Source organism: Manis pentadactyla, chromosome 1, assembly GCF_030020395.1.
Source record: "Manis pentadactyla isolate mManPen7 chromosome 1, mManPen7.hap1, whole genome shotgun sequence".
Classification (NCBI taxonomy): Eukaryota; Metazoa; Chordata; class Mammalia; order Pholidota; family Manidae; genus Manis; species Manis pentadactyla.
In genome coordinates, this window is record NC_080019.1 from 23,086,276 (window position 1) to 23,102,596 (window position 16,321).

Here is a 16,321-nt window from a genome sequence, read left to right on the forward strand (position 1 = left end):
AACCTCCTTCAGTCTTCAGTGTTTCTTCTAGAGGCTTTCCTTGATCCCCTTGTTTAACAAAACACCCCTCATATTCTTTATGTTCCTTCGATTTTTTCTTCATAGCATTTCTAATCATATGGCAGTCCACATATTTTCCTTATTTATCACCTGTTTCTCCCACTTGGAAGGCAAGCTCCATGAGGGTTAGGATTTTTGTTTTTGTTCTCTGTTGTGTCTCTGGCCACTTAAGGAATGCCTAGCATGCAAAAAGCACTCAATAAATATTGGTTGAGTAAACAGATGATTTCCCTCCTTCCAATTATGAGAGCAGGCCAAAGTGATCTGCCGTGTAAAGCTTCCCGCTTCTCCTTTCACCTCTGTTTCCCTTGTCCTTCCTCAGCTTTTACTTAGGGGCTACTTGTCTTCATTTGTTACAGGTGAAAGGCTGGTGAACCCTGAGAGGGTCTTGAAAACAAGTGCAGTCTGCATTCTTGCTGCCCTCTGCAAGCGCAGCGGTGGTGATAGCCTTAGAAGGGAGTGTGAAGTTTGCATCACCCCATTACCACAGCTGGAAGGGAGAATTCGAAACTAGATATACCTGATTTTGGTTATGAGATGCCATTCCTTGAGTACGAAGGGAGGAAGGTACTTCCTCCAAAGGAGGATCTGTGGAGGCGCTGGCAGGCTGCCCTGCTGCTATGGTGCAACCACCACTATGTCCGCTTTTGCACGTCTCGGTGTGGCCCAACCTGTTGAGATTGACGCTAACCTCAAATTTCAGCCACACCGACCGCAGGGCCCAAGAGTGCCTGTAATGAAGAATCTGATTCCTTCTCCCGGATTTAAAATCCAGAAAGCAGAGCGCAGGGGGCGTGGGAGTAGGAGGAACCGGGAGGGGAGGCAGTGCTGCCCAACTCAGCAACTGGCCCAGCTCCCGCGTCTAAAGGGCAGTCGGCATGTGACGGCCTGGGGGGGTCCTCGGTCGGAGGTCTGGGAAGGATGCTGAGACATGGGACAGCGCCAAAGGCCCCCACCACTACCCAGGGTGGGAGGGCATTGGATTTCAAACATATTCTCCCACCATCAGCAGGGCCCTGTGTTGGGGAAGTTTCCTTTTTGCTGTAGAACTGTCCAAACTAAAAGGCCCTCACTTTTGGGCAGAGGGAGTTCGCCAATGAACGTGTGACACCCACACGTACACTCACAGAGCTGATATTGCTGACTCCCCTTAAGAAACAAAACAGAACCCGCGTCCATGTTCCCGTGTGCCCCCAACCCCTGGCACTTTATTAACGTCGATCACAACGGGATCGCATCGCCTTCTGCCATTCCGGGAGTTCGCCGGTAGCATACAGGCGACCGCTTCCATCACTGCCCTCAGCTGCCTTGGGACGTATTCAAACCTCAAGAAAAACAGAAGGGCGTCGGGGAAAGAAATTGGAGGGCGTGGGGGGTGGTGAGGACAGCGGAGGCCGGCGTCAAGCCTCTGTGAAGTGAGGAAAGTCAACCGTCCGTGGCGTGCGGGGTCGCCCGACTTCCCCACCCCGCAGGACCCAAGACACGGGCTTTCGGGCTGGGCCGCCTAGGATGATTTGTGTTCTTGGTTCGTGGAGGTGTGTGTGGGTGCGGGTGTAGTTCCGGCGAAGGGCGAGCCCCCAAGGGCGAGGTGTCCTCCGTTCCGCCCGGGTTTAAGTTTCGGTGCAAAGTTTCTCTCGGAGGCTCCTCCTCCCTCACCCGGGAAACCGGCGCCGGGGCGGCGGCGCGGCGGAGCCGAGCGGGCGCACCTGGCGGCCGCGCTCCCGGGGGCAGGGGTGGGGCCGGGAGGCGCGCTCCCCGGCCGGCCGGGCAGGTTGGGCCCCGCCCCGTCGGCCCCGCCCGCGCTCCCGAGGGCGCGGGGGACGGGCTGGGGGTGAGCCGGGGCGAGCCCCGCGCCGCTCCGCCGCCGCCTGACGCGCCGCCGAAAAGTTGCCCTCAGACCTCCACCCGCCTTCTACTTCTCTCCGGGATCCGGCGGTGGAGTCGGGGCCGCGCGGAGACCGGCGAGCGGCGGCCGGTGAGGCGAGGAGCCGACTCCCTCCTCCTCGCGGTGCCCGCGCGGGTGGCGACGCCGGCACGAGCTTCCCGGGCTGTCCGGGGACGCGCGTCCGGCGAGTCCCGAGCCACGCGGTGGCGAGGAGCGGCGGCCGCGGCCAGGTACGGGGCAGGCTGATCTGAGATTTGCGCTTGAGGGATTCTTTTATTTAAGGGGCTTCAGGGAGGGGCGAGAGCAGAAGTGTCCCTTGCCTGGGTGCCCAGGCTGGGCCGGCGGAGCAGGTGCTGGGATGGGCGCCCGCTGGGAATATCCAGAACAAGATCACTGCGTCCGGCCGAGGGGCTCCCAGAGGGGCGGGCCGGGCGTCACTCGGTGACTGACCCCGGGGGAGAGCCAGCCGGCTTGTTTTGACAGAGAAAGATGCCATCCAGGGCTCTCCACCCCTCTCTTTGGTCCCTGGGGCCAGAGAGCTGGGGTCCTGCGAGAGGAACAGGCAAGGGTGAAGAGATCTTGGGGCTCAGTTTTCCTTTCCTAATCTCCTCGCTTACACAAGAGTCAGAGGCGGTGTTGCTGAGGTTTGCAGCACTTTCCTGATGCAAGGATTTACTTGTTGGGTGGCTTTTGCTCAATTTCATAATTCTCCAGTGAAACTACCTTCAAGTCGTGATTGTTGATGGTGTGTGTGTGTGTGTGTGTCCGTTCTTCCGTCCGTGCGTCCCCTGTCCCGACTTCAACCAAGCTCCCTTGTTAACCCCATTTGGGCGGGGAAGTGGAACTAGCTGCCATCCTATTTCCAGCTTGCCCGGACGAGGTGTTGGAGGCAGCGGCAGCCTTGTTTGCACGGTACTTTGGGAATCACGTGAGCAGGTCCGGTGAGTCAGCCCAGCTCTGTCTCACTCCCCCTGGACACATCCATTCTTAGCGGATCCGGCTTTCACCATTCAGCAGGTGCTTCAGCTTCAGCCGCCCAGGGAGGGGGAACATTTTGTGTGGAGGGCAGGAGCCTCAAAGAGAGGAGAGACTGCCCGGAGGAGCAGCGGTGAGCAATGACAACCAGTTGTTGCATTTCTATAAACTGGGCTTACTCCTTGGCTTCTCTGGAAGGGTCCTGCTATCATAGTCAGCTCATTAGGAAGTCAGCTGCTCTCTAATAGCCTCAGCAGCCCTGATGGAATTATGAGGCCACTGAAAAATAATTCCTCCGTAATCACCTTTATCCTGTTGATAAAGAGAGAAAATGTGTACCATGCCGGTTGGGCAGGGTCACCTGCCTGACCTCAGGTTCACTTGTACACCTGGCACTAGATGGGATCTTGAGCCCAAACCTGCCCAAACCCAGCACACCACAGCCAGAGTCCACGTTTGGGGAACTTGAGTGGTTTCTAGACAGAAAGTGAGCAGGAGTTTCAGTCCATAAGTTTACTCTTTAATGCAGCATACTTGTTGGCTTTAGATAACTTTTCAGCTAACTAAAATCTGGTTTCTTTTAGTTCCAGTTAGTCTCTTTGCACAGAGTTCCTAAGAACTGTGTCCATGCTTGTCTTGAAATAAATTAAGTTTGGAGTTCCATTTGTCTTTTGTCCTATAGCTGTAGGAACTGGAAAAAACTGTGTGAGGAAGGTTGAAAGGGCAAGCAAGAGAATCCAAGCATCATTGGAATAGACTCAGAAGGTGATTTATTAGAGTAGCCTAATAATTTAGGCCCAGTTGTCTGATTAGCTTCTTTCTTGCCTCTAAATAGAGACACTATAGCTTGTATTACTTGTAATGTAGGCCTCTGGGAAGAAAAGGACTGTTTTACTGTTAGAAACGACAGGACTGTTCAGAGTAATGCATTGCTGGACAGTTCTGCATGGTAAGCTCCCAAGTTTGATTTAAAACACTTTTTCCACAAAGTTCTTTCTGCCATAATAGGAAGTCAGTAGACAATGTCTCCAAGTCAAGAAGCAGATGTACAGCAGACGTTTGAACAACATGGATTTGAATTATGTGGGTTTGCTTTTACACAGATTTTTTTTCTCAATGAATATATTGGAAGATTTTAGTTTTGAGATTTGCAATAATTTGAAAAACCATTTCTTTTCTCTAGCTTACTTTATTGTAAGAATATAGTATATAATACATATAATGTTATGTATTATGTTGATTGACTATGTTGTTGGTAAGGCTTCTTTCTGGTCAACAGTAGGCTATTAGTAGTTAAGTTTTTGGGGAGCCAAAAATCATACATGGATTTTTGTGTGGAAGTTGGTGGCTTATCCCCATGTTGTTCAAAGTTCAGCTGTACAAACAAACTATGTAGAAATATAGAGGCACTATTAGAAGAAACAAATTGGAGTCACCAGAGAAGTAACTTTTGAAGTTATGTTCTTGTATTACTTTAAAAAAAATTTGATGAGGCTTCTCCCTCTTTCCTCACATGTAAAGCAAAATTGCTTTCTGGGATCTCTGCTTAGATCCTTGCTTTTTATTCTATGTACATTTGTCTCATAGGACTATATATAGGACCTTTGAAGAGCTGGATTCTCAGATTCTGGCCTTCGAACACAAATTACATCTACTTCACTCTGAGTGACTTCTAACTTCTAGTTTTTAGGCTAGGTAGGGGAATAGTTCTCAAAAGTGACCAGGAACTTCAAGAACTTCGTAGGGATCTCTTGTAAAGACAGTAACAGGAAGTAATGTTTATAAAGTGATTTTGATTAACAAAATGCTTTGCCATGTACTGTATTTGTGCTTTTGATTTAACCATTTTGTAGTAGGTTATATTATTACACAGGAAGAAAACAGATGAGATTCAGAGAAAATAGGGAATTTTTGGGTACAAACTTTTGCCAACCTTTTAAAAGGTAAAAGTGATTCAGGTAACAAAATTGAGTTTATTTGGGAATAGCAGAGGAATTACAATTTAGGGCAGGCAATCTGTGGTGAAGCATAGGCAAATCCAGAAAAATGAAGGAGGGGGAGTATCCTTGTATAGAGGAAAGGAGGAATTTGGGGGGAGTGTTTTGAACAAAAGTTCATGGGAGGAAAATGAAGAGTTTGAGGTGGCAGTAGCTCTCACTGGCTACAGGTGATCAAAGTGGTGGTGGCCTCTCATTGGTTGTTGGCAAGGGCAGCTTGCCATTGCTAGTCAGAGAGGAAATCTTCCTTCTTCCTGCTGGGCTATGCAAGCTGGGGAAACTAGTGGTACATACCTGACAGCCCTTCGTTCATGGCTTCCTGACTTGACTTTTGAGCTGGGGTTTCCTTAACACATTTTCACACTTTGACCTGTTTTGGTAGACTCAGATCTGAATTCAGGATTTCTGATTTAGAGGCTATATTTTTAATTATTTCCCTGCTGCATTTTGTGAAGTGTTTGGATGTGAAATGAGATCTTATTTCTTATTAATCAAAAGGTGAGCTCAGTGGAGATAGGACTATATGTAATATGTACAGACACACATATATATATGTATGTATGTGTTGTCTTTATATCCTTGGCATCCCAACAGTGTGGCTGTACTGGGGGAGGTGTGATGGGGGAATAAGTGCCCCAGAGATTCAATAAAGAAATATTGGTAATGTCTAAAATTGGAAAAAAAACAGTAAATAACAATATAAATATGTGATTTACAGTTATGGAAGTAATGACCGAAAGAAACGTTGAGAAGACTTGAAGGAGCTTCTCTTGGGGAATGGAACTTAGGGGTGAGGAAGAGCTAGTCAGAAGTCTGCTGTTTTTGACTATGTACCTTATAACTTACTATCTTATGCTTTACATTATGTACATGTCTATTATTTAAAAAATTCTTTGCCAAGGATAAAGGTCTGTTTTCAGAATTTTAGAGCTGAAAGGGACCACAGAGACTGTTTATTACCAGTTCTTTCGTTTTGAAGGTGAGGAGATTGGAGTTTAAATGGTTTGTTAAGGTCACATGACTGTAGAGACAAACCTCTCCCAGCACAAGTTCACACCTCTCCCCAGCTGGTGAAAATTTCCCCACAATTACCTTTGTAGGCAATTTTCTCTTCTCCTTCTATCTAGTTTTTGCAATGTTTGAATAGGTTTCAGGACTGGGGATTCAAAAATAATTATCTTTGATTCCTTATATTTCCATTTTATAAATGCTTCAAATGCCTTTAGAGTCTGACGACTCTTTACTTTTTTTTGTTAATTCTGTAATTTTAATTAGAATTAGAGACATTCATGCAGTTTGCAGCTGTTTAGAAATTGATAGTGTTGCTCAGTTGAATTTGATAAAAACCATAATTTGGGCTAAATTTTTATCCTGAGAAGCTATGACTAGCAGAAGATGCTAAGGGACCTTTGCCAATATCTATGTGTTGCTTAATTTTGAAGCTTTAAGAATAAGAATATAACTGTCTTCCAAAAGACAGGTAGAGACAGATGACATTTTATAGCTATTATAGAAAAGTTTTTAATGCCCTAAGTTCTCCCCTTTATATGTAAGATTTTCTCCTACTTCCCTCCACTTACATCACTAACTTAAATTCTTTATGTATTGTGATTATACACACAGTACATATTATCCACATTCAAACATTATAGAAATATGTAATGCTGAAAGTTAAAGGGTACTATAGTCATATATTCTGAAGAAACTGCTATAAATGGGTATGTTCCCCCCTCAAATTTCTATTAAATATATATTATTATTGTGATTATTAATATTACTCCAGTTGTCCAACTTTCAACTGGTTTTAATTTTTAACTTAATATATTTTGAAACTGGTTCCCTGACCATGCATGCATGCAGAACATCCGGCTGTACAGTATTCATCATGGGTTATTTAAACAGTTTCCTATTGTTGGAAATTTGGATTGTTTCCCATGTTTCCTTATAAGTACAGTGCTTTAGAGAACAACCTTAAAGTACACTTGGGTGAGTGTTTTCTGTTTTTGTGAAAGAGTCAGAGATATGGAAACATTAAATTTCTCTAATTGACACTTCCTTTAATGACCCTTTGTTTTAAAAAGTATGTAGGTACTTTTTTCTTTCTGAATATAGAAGACTAAAGATAGAAATCATGAATACATGACCTGACACTGAAATATGAGGTCATGGTAGCAAAGGCTCTGAGCTTTTAGGAAGGGCTCACCTCCTTTCTTTACATTCAGGTTCTTTTTGGTTTTCATATTTTCCCCAAGAGAAGATAGTAATTGGTAACAGCTATAAAAATACTCTGCAGTTGTTGTATAAGCTGCTAATTAGCTTTTATGGAGCATAGTTTTTTTAAGAAAAACATTTTCTTAAGAACATTATTCTAGGACATGCCATTAAGGAGATGAGAGACTCTACTAGGTTTTGCAGAATGCAGAGTGAGTATATTTTAGCTCTTGTGCTATTAAAGTTGACCTTTGTTGAAATATTGGTAATGGGTCAATTTCAAGATCTTTAGGTTTGTAGAAAGTGCCAGGAACTGATTTTGCTCTTCTGTGTGTGGAAAATGTGAAAAAAGATACTTTGGCTACATTTTATGACTCAGACTCATTGAAGCCGGAACATTTCAGGAACTCCTGCAGCCATTGGAATTGGCCATCTTGGAGAGTTGATTAATATTTTCATTGAGTCCAAGCTTTGTTCATGACCATTCAGTTGGGGGATTATGTTTCATTCCTCAAAATGAGTGTCTTCTATTTTGTTTTTTGTGTTCATGGAACTTGTACTTAGAGTTCATTCACCTTAGACTGACATTCTTTGTAATGTATCAGAGTGAAAATAGAAAAAAAATTTCTGTACACACACCCTATATGTATATATCAATGTGTATTCATGTATAAGTATATAGTGATACAAGCTATTTTTTAAAAATATGCTTTTTAGTAGGTCATTAAGCATAAATAATTTGTTTATCCTCAAAATGAGGATGATGTCTGTCCATATTATTAGGAAAAATGTTTCTTGATATTTTTTGTATGATAGATTTTTTAAATAAAATAATTTCTTAGGACATGGTTAACTCTACAGTTTGTATATACCAGTATTTTGATCCTTTTTGTGGGAAGATGAAACATAACTAATGTATTCTTGATTATTGCTTATTGCCTAACATCAAGTCACCTTTTTGATAAGTTGAATATTTTAAATATCTCCTATTTGTGTACATCACAAAATGTTTACATTTTTGCTAATTTTAAGCAAGATGTGGTAGTTTAAATGCATTTGAAAAATCTGACAACAGGACTTTCATTGACCTTGATTAGCTTCAGGAAACACTAGACTACCTGCTATTTACCTGAGTTGTATTAAAAACTTAATGGTTAATGCTAATTTCTTATCAGCTCCATTAAGTTTGACCTTCTTGGAATTTCTTCCTTGCATGTCTCCACTGCAGTGCTGTTTAGGATCTTGCATGTCCTACATGAAAAGTAGACCCTGGAGTTGCTATAGATGAATCAGCTTGTAACTTGTGTTTAGGTGTCTGCGGACTTTGTGTTGTGTTGCTGCCTCTTTTTTTTTTTTCCCCTTAAAGCAGTCCCACCTCTTGATCTTGATCATGTTTTAGAGTTAGTTTGTCACTGAGGAGTGAACATTCCTTCATCGTGAATCACGAAATGAGTAGCTTTCATGAGGCTTCCTGACTTAAGCCCGACTGACTCAACCTGCCACCCTCTGCACATCTGTCACTCACTACAGGCAGGTCAGGAGCAACTCAGCTTAGCTCTCTTGTCTGTGTGGATAGTTCCTAAATCTGCAACCTTACTGCTGACCTTTGGAATCTTATGTTTGCTTCTCCAATTCCTGCTGGATCGGTCTACATTTGGATCTTGACACCAAATTAAACTGCAGGATGACAAGAGTAAGCCTGCACCTAGATCACCCAGCACAGTATTGTACTGAATAGAATCTTATTCATGTTTGTTAATGATGATCTGCCTCTTATCATCACATGGGCAATTATAATACTTTTTATCTTATTTCTGTTTCCAGTTTTTCTTTTTTTAATCCCTTTTCATGCCATGCTTAGTTTGATTTTATAAAGTACAGCTTTGCCCATGTCGCTCATCATGGTATTTGTTGCCTGCTGGGTAATGATGCAACTCAAGGTGTGATGATTAATTTATGTGCTAACTTGACTGGGTCACACACAGGATGTCCAGATTTTTGGCTGAACATTATTCTGAGTAAGTTTGTGAGGGTGTTTTTGGATGAGATTAACATTTGAATTGGTAGAGTGAATAAAACAGACTGCTTTTCCCCTTGTAGTAGGCCCCATCTAATCTATTTGAAGACCTGCATTGAACAAAAAGGCTGAATAAGGATGAATTTCCTCTCATTTCTGACTGTCTTTGAGCTAGGATCCCGATCTTCTCTGTCTTTGGATTCAATCTGGACTTGAACTTCAATTATACTATTGGCTTTCCTGCTTCTCCAGCTTGCTGACTGTAGATCATGGGACTTCTCAGTCTTCATAATTGTGTGAACCAATTCCTTAAAGTAAATCTCTTTCTTTCTTTTTCATATCTATGTATTTCCTTTACATATATACATATATATCTCCTCTTGGTTCTGTTTCTCTGGAGAACCCTAATACTCAAGGCATCTGTGATCTGGTGCCCTTGTGTAGATTCTCTGCTTGGGCTGCTCTGCTGATCTGTTCCTCATTCCTGAGCCTGCCTATTCCTTTTTCTCCAACTCTGCTGGGACTAGTCCTTCCTCTTTCTAGTTATTTCAGTGATGTGCCTTCTTCAAAGCCCAGTTCAGAGGCTGTGTCCCTCCATTAAGCCTTTCTTGGCTGTCTTTTCCTGTACTGAAAGTTTAGGAACTTAGCCTATTTTCTGCCTTCCAGTCTGATCTTCTATGCATATGTCCTTCTTCTCAACTAGATCATAAATTCCTTTAAACCCTGGGCCAAACTCTAAACTTCTAAATCCTCCACTGTTCTTGGTGGTGCTTTTCACCTAGTAGGAGGCCAGTGAATGTTTACTGATATGTTTTGTTTTTTTTTAAGCACTCAGGCCTACCTGGGGAAGGAAAAGCAAATGTGGGGCTTGCATGCTCACACTCTCCCATCTTGAGCCCATGGAAGAAACGTCAAATTCATTTCCCACAGGATTCAGAACTCTTTGTCAATGCAGTGCTCCAACGAGACTCTGCCAGTTGTTTGGAGTTATTACTAGAAATTAAACCTATATATCATCCTTGACCTAGAGCCAATTTTTCCTAAGAAAAAAATTGACTTATAAAGCCCTGCTGAATTAACCCTTTAGTGAGGTACTAGTTTGCAACTGTTTTCACTGTCGTTTGCCTTGCTCTCATCTCTTGTAATCCCCTTGCTCTGCTCCTGGCTAAGTCTTTTCATATCTTCCTCTGTAAATATGCCGTGTAGCACATTTGTGTCAATAATTTTGAACAAGGGTAAGGAGAAAAAATATGGAAAATGAGCTGTATGTTCTGAGGTAATATGGATTTATCAAATTTTATGCAAATTTCATTCAAGCACAGTAGGATTTTGTGATTTTTTTCCTGCAATTGAATGTAGTTTATGAGGAACATCATTAGAAATCTGACCTTATTCTGCCCTTCATCTCATCTTTTAAGCTCGAGTACCGTAAACCCTCTGTGCTCTCCATCCTTCTTACTCTGCTTTCCTGTACCTATCTTCCATTATATTATAATTTACTTATTTACTATGTGTATTGTTGATTGGCTGTCTCCCGGAATAATAATATAAAATTCTGTTGAAGGACAGGGTTCTTTGGCTATGTTTGGCTATATATCCCAAGACATAGACCTGTGCCTGACATTCAGTATTTGTTGAATTGAGTGGGAGTTTGCTAAATTAGAGCCCTTCACCCCCCACATTTCCTTTGTTGCCTAGTCAATCTCTTGTGTCCTCTGAAAGGTCTCTCTTTCTTCATTTATTCTTGTTACTGAGAACCCCTTTTCCCCAGACCTAGTTAGTTCTTTCAAACCATATAACTACCTATTCCCCAGGTCTGTGCTTTTGTAATAGCTGCATCAGTAACAGAAGGAATTACAGTTCCCTTGGCTGTTTGTGGTTACAAAGCATTTCATGTATATGATCTCATTTGAGGTATTCTTGAATGTGTGACAGCTATGCTTTCTCTAGGGCCTGTCTTTCACTAAGGTATACAAGTTATCAAAATCTTGTCTCACCAAAGGATGCAACCATTCTTCAGTATGTACCAGGCATCCCCTCTTTTTGTTGTGTTGCTGCCAAGTTGTATGTGAGGAGTGTATCTCTTTGACATCTTTTGACCTTTTAGGAGCAATCATTATGTTCCCCAGAAGAGTGCCTGTAGTACAAGGTCCTCAAATAAAGTGATCAAAATGAGAAAGGATAAAAAAGAGACAACCACCAACATACCTTTATGGGACACTTGGAAGGTATTTGGCTAAACGCTGAAAAACTGTTATTGCCGCAAAGTTGATGCGACAGCAGGAGCTCCACGTGGACTTGTCCAGCAGGAATTGGAGACAGAAGCCTGGAGCTGAGAAGGTTGGTGGGAAGGATGCAGATCATGTAGGGATGAAAACTGGTGACTTCCAGGTGTTCCACCAGTAAATTGCCATTACTGTCTTCCTGGCCTCTGTCCTTGCTAAGCTATGAAACTGGAACCATTTTCTTCCTAAAGGCCTCCTGTTCTTGCCTTCAAGCCATGGGAGTGCTCAATAACTATTAGTGCCTAACATGACACAGGAATATTCCTCTGAGCAATTGGAGAGCTGTAGACGTGTCACGCATTGACAAGAGCTCACATATCTTTTTGCTGTTTGAAATATCACTGCCAGGGGAGTTGTATACAACTTGTTCTGATAAAGTGGTCTTAAATATTCATTATTTTTACCTATTATTTTAAGAGAAATGCTGGCATTTAGTCTTCAGGCTGCCAGTAGCAATTTAGGGGAAATTATAACTGTTTAAAGAAACGTTTGTATGTTGTTTGTTTATATATTACTATATTAATGGTATTTTTAATGATAGAGGGACATGTACTTTGAGGTTGGTGGAAAGTCAGAGGTTAAATGGAAGTCTTTGATTAATTATATTCTCTGCTAAGGTAACTAGCGAGGAGGCTACCTGGGCATGGTGGAAATAGGGTGCAGCTTGTGTAAATCTGGTTCAAATCCCTGCTTTACCATTGAGTAAATATGTGACTTAGAAAAAGCTACTTTCCTTTGAACCTTAGCTTCCTCATCTTTAAGTGGAGATAATAAATTGCCATCCCAGGAAGTTCTTGTTAGGGTTAAATAAAATAACTTACATGAAATGCTTTACATGGCAGTAGTGATCAGTACTTTATATTATCATATAGTATACATAATTTTATATACATCACTGTGGAGTGAACATATAAAATCATGTTTCTAGGGACTGTTTGTTGTGGAGCTTTCAAAAGGTGTGCCAAATATGCCTGCAAAGCCACAAGAGGTGGCAACAGATATGTATTTAACACATAAAAAATCAGGATAGTATGTGATCAAATATTACTTGTACAGAAAGTAGGTACAAGATACAAGAAAGGCAGAGGTTGCTGTGGTTGTAGTCTTCAAGAACATGGTGGGAATTGTGCTAGGATTCTTTTGGTCATAAATCATAGAAATTAAACTGCGTAGAGAGGGAACTTATTGGCTACCATGGCCGAAGTACGGGAGAAGGGAGGCGAGGCCCAGGGAAGCCCAAACTGAAAACTCCTGTGCCACCAAGTCTGTCTGTCTCTTCTCTCTGCTTCTGTCTTTGTCAGTTTCCTCCACCCGGCCGGGGGCATGGCTGCCAGCAAGCCGAGGGTCACCCAGAAGGGCCTGACCTTCCTTCCAACGGGACTTAGTCTCAATCTCAGAGTCCCAGGAAGGGCTCCTGTTGGCTGTGCATGGGTGACAGCTTTGTCCTTTTGGCCAGGGCACGGGTTATCTGGTAATCGGCAGCCCCACTGAGAAATGCATTGCTGAGGTGGGGAAAAGGAGCAGTTTCCTAAAAGAAGGATTGTGCCCTTCTCAGGAGAAAGGAGGGGTGTGGGAAGCAAGAGTAAGAGGTCTGCCCTCTTGTAATGGGGAAGAGCTCTGGTTGGTTTCAGGGAGAAAGGCAGGTATGTAGAACACTCCACCAAAGGCATGAAGTCTAGAATGGGAAGGCGACTTACATTTGTGAAATGCGATAAAGTACACGCAGAGTGAGTGGTTTGGAGTGGTTGATTGTGGAGTTTGGACTGATCTAGTAGGACATACTCATAACTGGCATCAAATTGACCTAGTTTTGTTGAATCTTGGTTTTTATTCTTTAAAAAAAGGTTTCGTATTATAGACCTAGTATTTGAATTCGTAACTTGAGGACTAAGTTCAGTGCAGCTGAGAAGTTGATTGTAGACAAGGTGGTCTGTGTGTTCAAGAGACAGGTGTCCTTCCTGGCACTCCCTTAAAAATGAGATGTTATCAAACATGTATCCTATAAAAAACAAACAAACAAAAAACTGTATTTTAGAGTAACCAAATAGATGGTTTGGACAAAATCTTATTCTTAGAAGAAGTCTAGCTAATAAATGCAGAAGAATAAAATCTTACCATTTTGTTACCCTAATGAAATAACAGATCTAGGGAATGTCATCAGTGATTGTTGCAACTATTACGTCAAAGGCTGATGGGCAACTTTGTTTCTGATGGATCAGCCTAATAACCCTTGAACTCACTAATCAATCTAAATCTTACAAAAAGAGAAAGAAATAGATATTACACGCCTCCTAATTAGATGCAATAGGAAATACATAGCACCGTCTGTGAAGTTTCTCCCTAAAATACTAAATATGATTCTAATCAAGCCTTTAGATATAACTACTTGTTTATAAGAGGCACAGGAAAAAAAGGACCATGTTAAATAATACCGTGGAGATGTAATCAGCCCAATCCAGAATGTAGACATTTCTAGAGGACAAACTACTCTGTTCTGTCAGTAAAAGGCAAGAACAATCCAGATGGAACAAGAACTGTTATTAAGAGACTTAAGATGCATATTGGCCATGTTTGGATTTAGATTTGGACAAATCAAACATAAAGTTATAAATTACAAGTACAGAATTTATGAGACAACTTGGGAAACTTAAACTCTGACTGGATATTGGATAAATTAAGGGACTTCCTAATAAAAAGAATGGGAGTGGTTTTATTTTTAAAAGAATCCTTTTCTTAAAGATACATGTTGAATTTTTTTTAGATTATATGAAATTACATTATTTTCCTTTGACTACCTAAACAAATTACCACAGTCTGGGTGGATTAAGCAATAGAAAATTATTCTCTCACGGTTCTGGAAGGCAGAAATTTAAAATCAAGGCTTAGACAGGGCCATACTCTGCTGAGATTCTAGGAGAGAACTCTTGTCTCTTGCAGCTGCTGGTAGCTGTCCTTGGCTTGTGGCAGCATCCCTTTGCACAGTCTCACATCTGCTTCTCTCTATACTTCTGTGTGTTATCTCCCTCTGCCTCTCTTTAATAAGAATACATGTGATTACATTTAGGATATACTTAGATAATCCAAGATAAATTCCTCCTTACAATTCTAAATTATAGTCACATCTTTTACCATATAAGGTAATATTCACAGTTTCTGGGGATTAACAAGTGATGTATCTTTGGGGGCCATTTTTCCTGCTCTCCCGCTTCCTCAGATATGATAGATGAGATTTACTTTAAAATAATCCAGCAGAACCAAGGAGTAGAAATGGGAGATTACAATTGATTGGATTATAGTTTACCATACATTGTTAATTTTTGAGTCAAGCGATTCATTGTACTGTTCATTGTCTCTTGAACACACAGACCACCTTGTCTACAATCAACTTCTCAGCTGCACTGAATTTAGGCAGTTCATTGTACTGTTCTCTCTACTTTTGTTGTATGTGTTTGAAAATTTCCTTAATAGAAGGTAAAAACAAACAAAAACGGTAAACATTCAGGCCAAGATTCCTTACTGATCAGTTTCTCTCAGAATCTGGAAAATACCATATTAATCTCTGGTAAATATAAATCTCAGTTCTTTTCTGTCCAAAAATTTCGGAATGAGACTTCTAATATCCTGGTTAATCCTTCAGGTGTTCATACCTCTTTAGACATATCTTTCTTTAGGTTTCTCAAGAAAAGCGAAGGGTGAATGAAAATCTCTTCACCTGGAATTCAGAAATTGTAAGATATAAAATGATCTGAGATGTACATAACTTGTTCTACTCTTCCGTACTGAAATACTGGTGATGCATGAACTGGCATGGCTGTCTTTGGAGACTCAGGACAAATTAAGTAATTGTGACATCTTTTGGTCAAGAACATAAAACCATGAAAAGGTTAACATTTTCATTATAGAGCCCATCTTTCAACTGTTTTCATGTGATCATAAAATGTCCCAAGTGAGCTACAATATGCAAGTGAGATGGCATATTGTAGTAATATACAGCTGACCTCTGAACAACACTAGGGTTAGGGGTGCTGATCCCACCCTTCTGCAGTCGCATGTATAACTTGACTTTCCCAAAATTAAACCACTAACAGCCCACTGTCAACCAGAAGCTTTGCTGATAATATGAACAATTAACACCTATTTCATATGTTATATGTATTACATACAGTATTCTTACAATAAAGTAAGCTAGAGAAAAGAAAATATTTTTTCAAGTTGCTGCAAATCTCCAAAACATTCTCTGAATATATTTATTGGAAAAATCTGCATATACGTGGACCTGCATAGTTCAAATCTGTATTGCTCAGGGGTCAACTAGAGATACGAAAATGACTTTTCCATTTGGCTTGAAGTAATTGGTGAAAGAATAGATTTAAATCTTTGAAAGCCTCTTGGGCATTCTAGCTGCTTATTAAATGGCTTATTGTAAAACTTGATGGTGATTATTAAATCCCATCCTTTTAGAGTTGTAAAATCACCCGATTTATGTATGCTGTAATAAAGGAGAAATGATGTATGGAAGTAAGATAGTGGTTTATATTTCACTTGATATAATATTATGATAATCTGTTCTGCATTTTTTAGTGCATGCTTTTGTGCAAGGAGGAAATATTTACTCAGTAATATTCTTTAAGATATAGTTCTTTTATTACCCCAGCATAGCACAGTTTTTGAGGAGCACACATTTTTGCATAAAATGAGGTATTTCTTAAGTTTTGTTTTTCTCTTTGCTGTTCTTCTTTATCTAAAAGAAGGTAAGATACACAGAAAGGTGATTGAAAAAGAGTGCTAACACTTGCATGGTGTTTTGATTTACAAATAATTAACAAATAAAGAACTTTTAGGCAAAACCAAAGCATTACCTTTGACTAAGTAATGATATCGAATTCCACTA

General features: G+C 41.3%; 1 protein-coding gene across 5 annotated transcripts in view; it reads left to right on the forward strand.

The window, feature by feature from the left end:
• Positions 1-1,784: 1,784 nt before the first annotated feature.
• FHIP1A (FHF complex subunit HOOK interacting protein 1A) overlaps positions 1,785-16,321 on the forward strand; it is a 246,957-nt gene continuing 232,420 nt past the window's right edge. For 2 of the 5 annotated variants that reach the window (XM_057494042.1, XM_057494059.1), the window contains exon 1: positions 1,785-2,175. The gene's annotated coding sequence lies outside the window, so the exon portion shown is untranslated. The remainder of the gene's footprint in view (positions 2,176-16,321) is intronic. The other 3 variants (XM_057493990.1, XM_057493948.1, XM_036887886.2) reach the window with 3 other exon arrangements.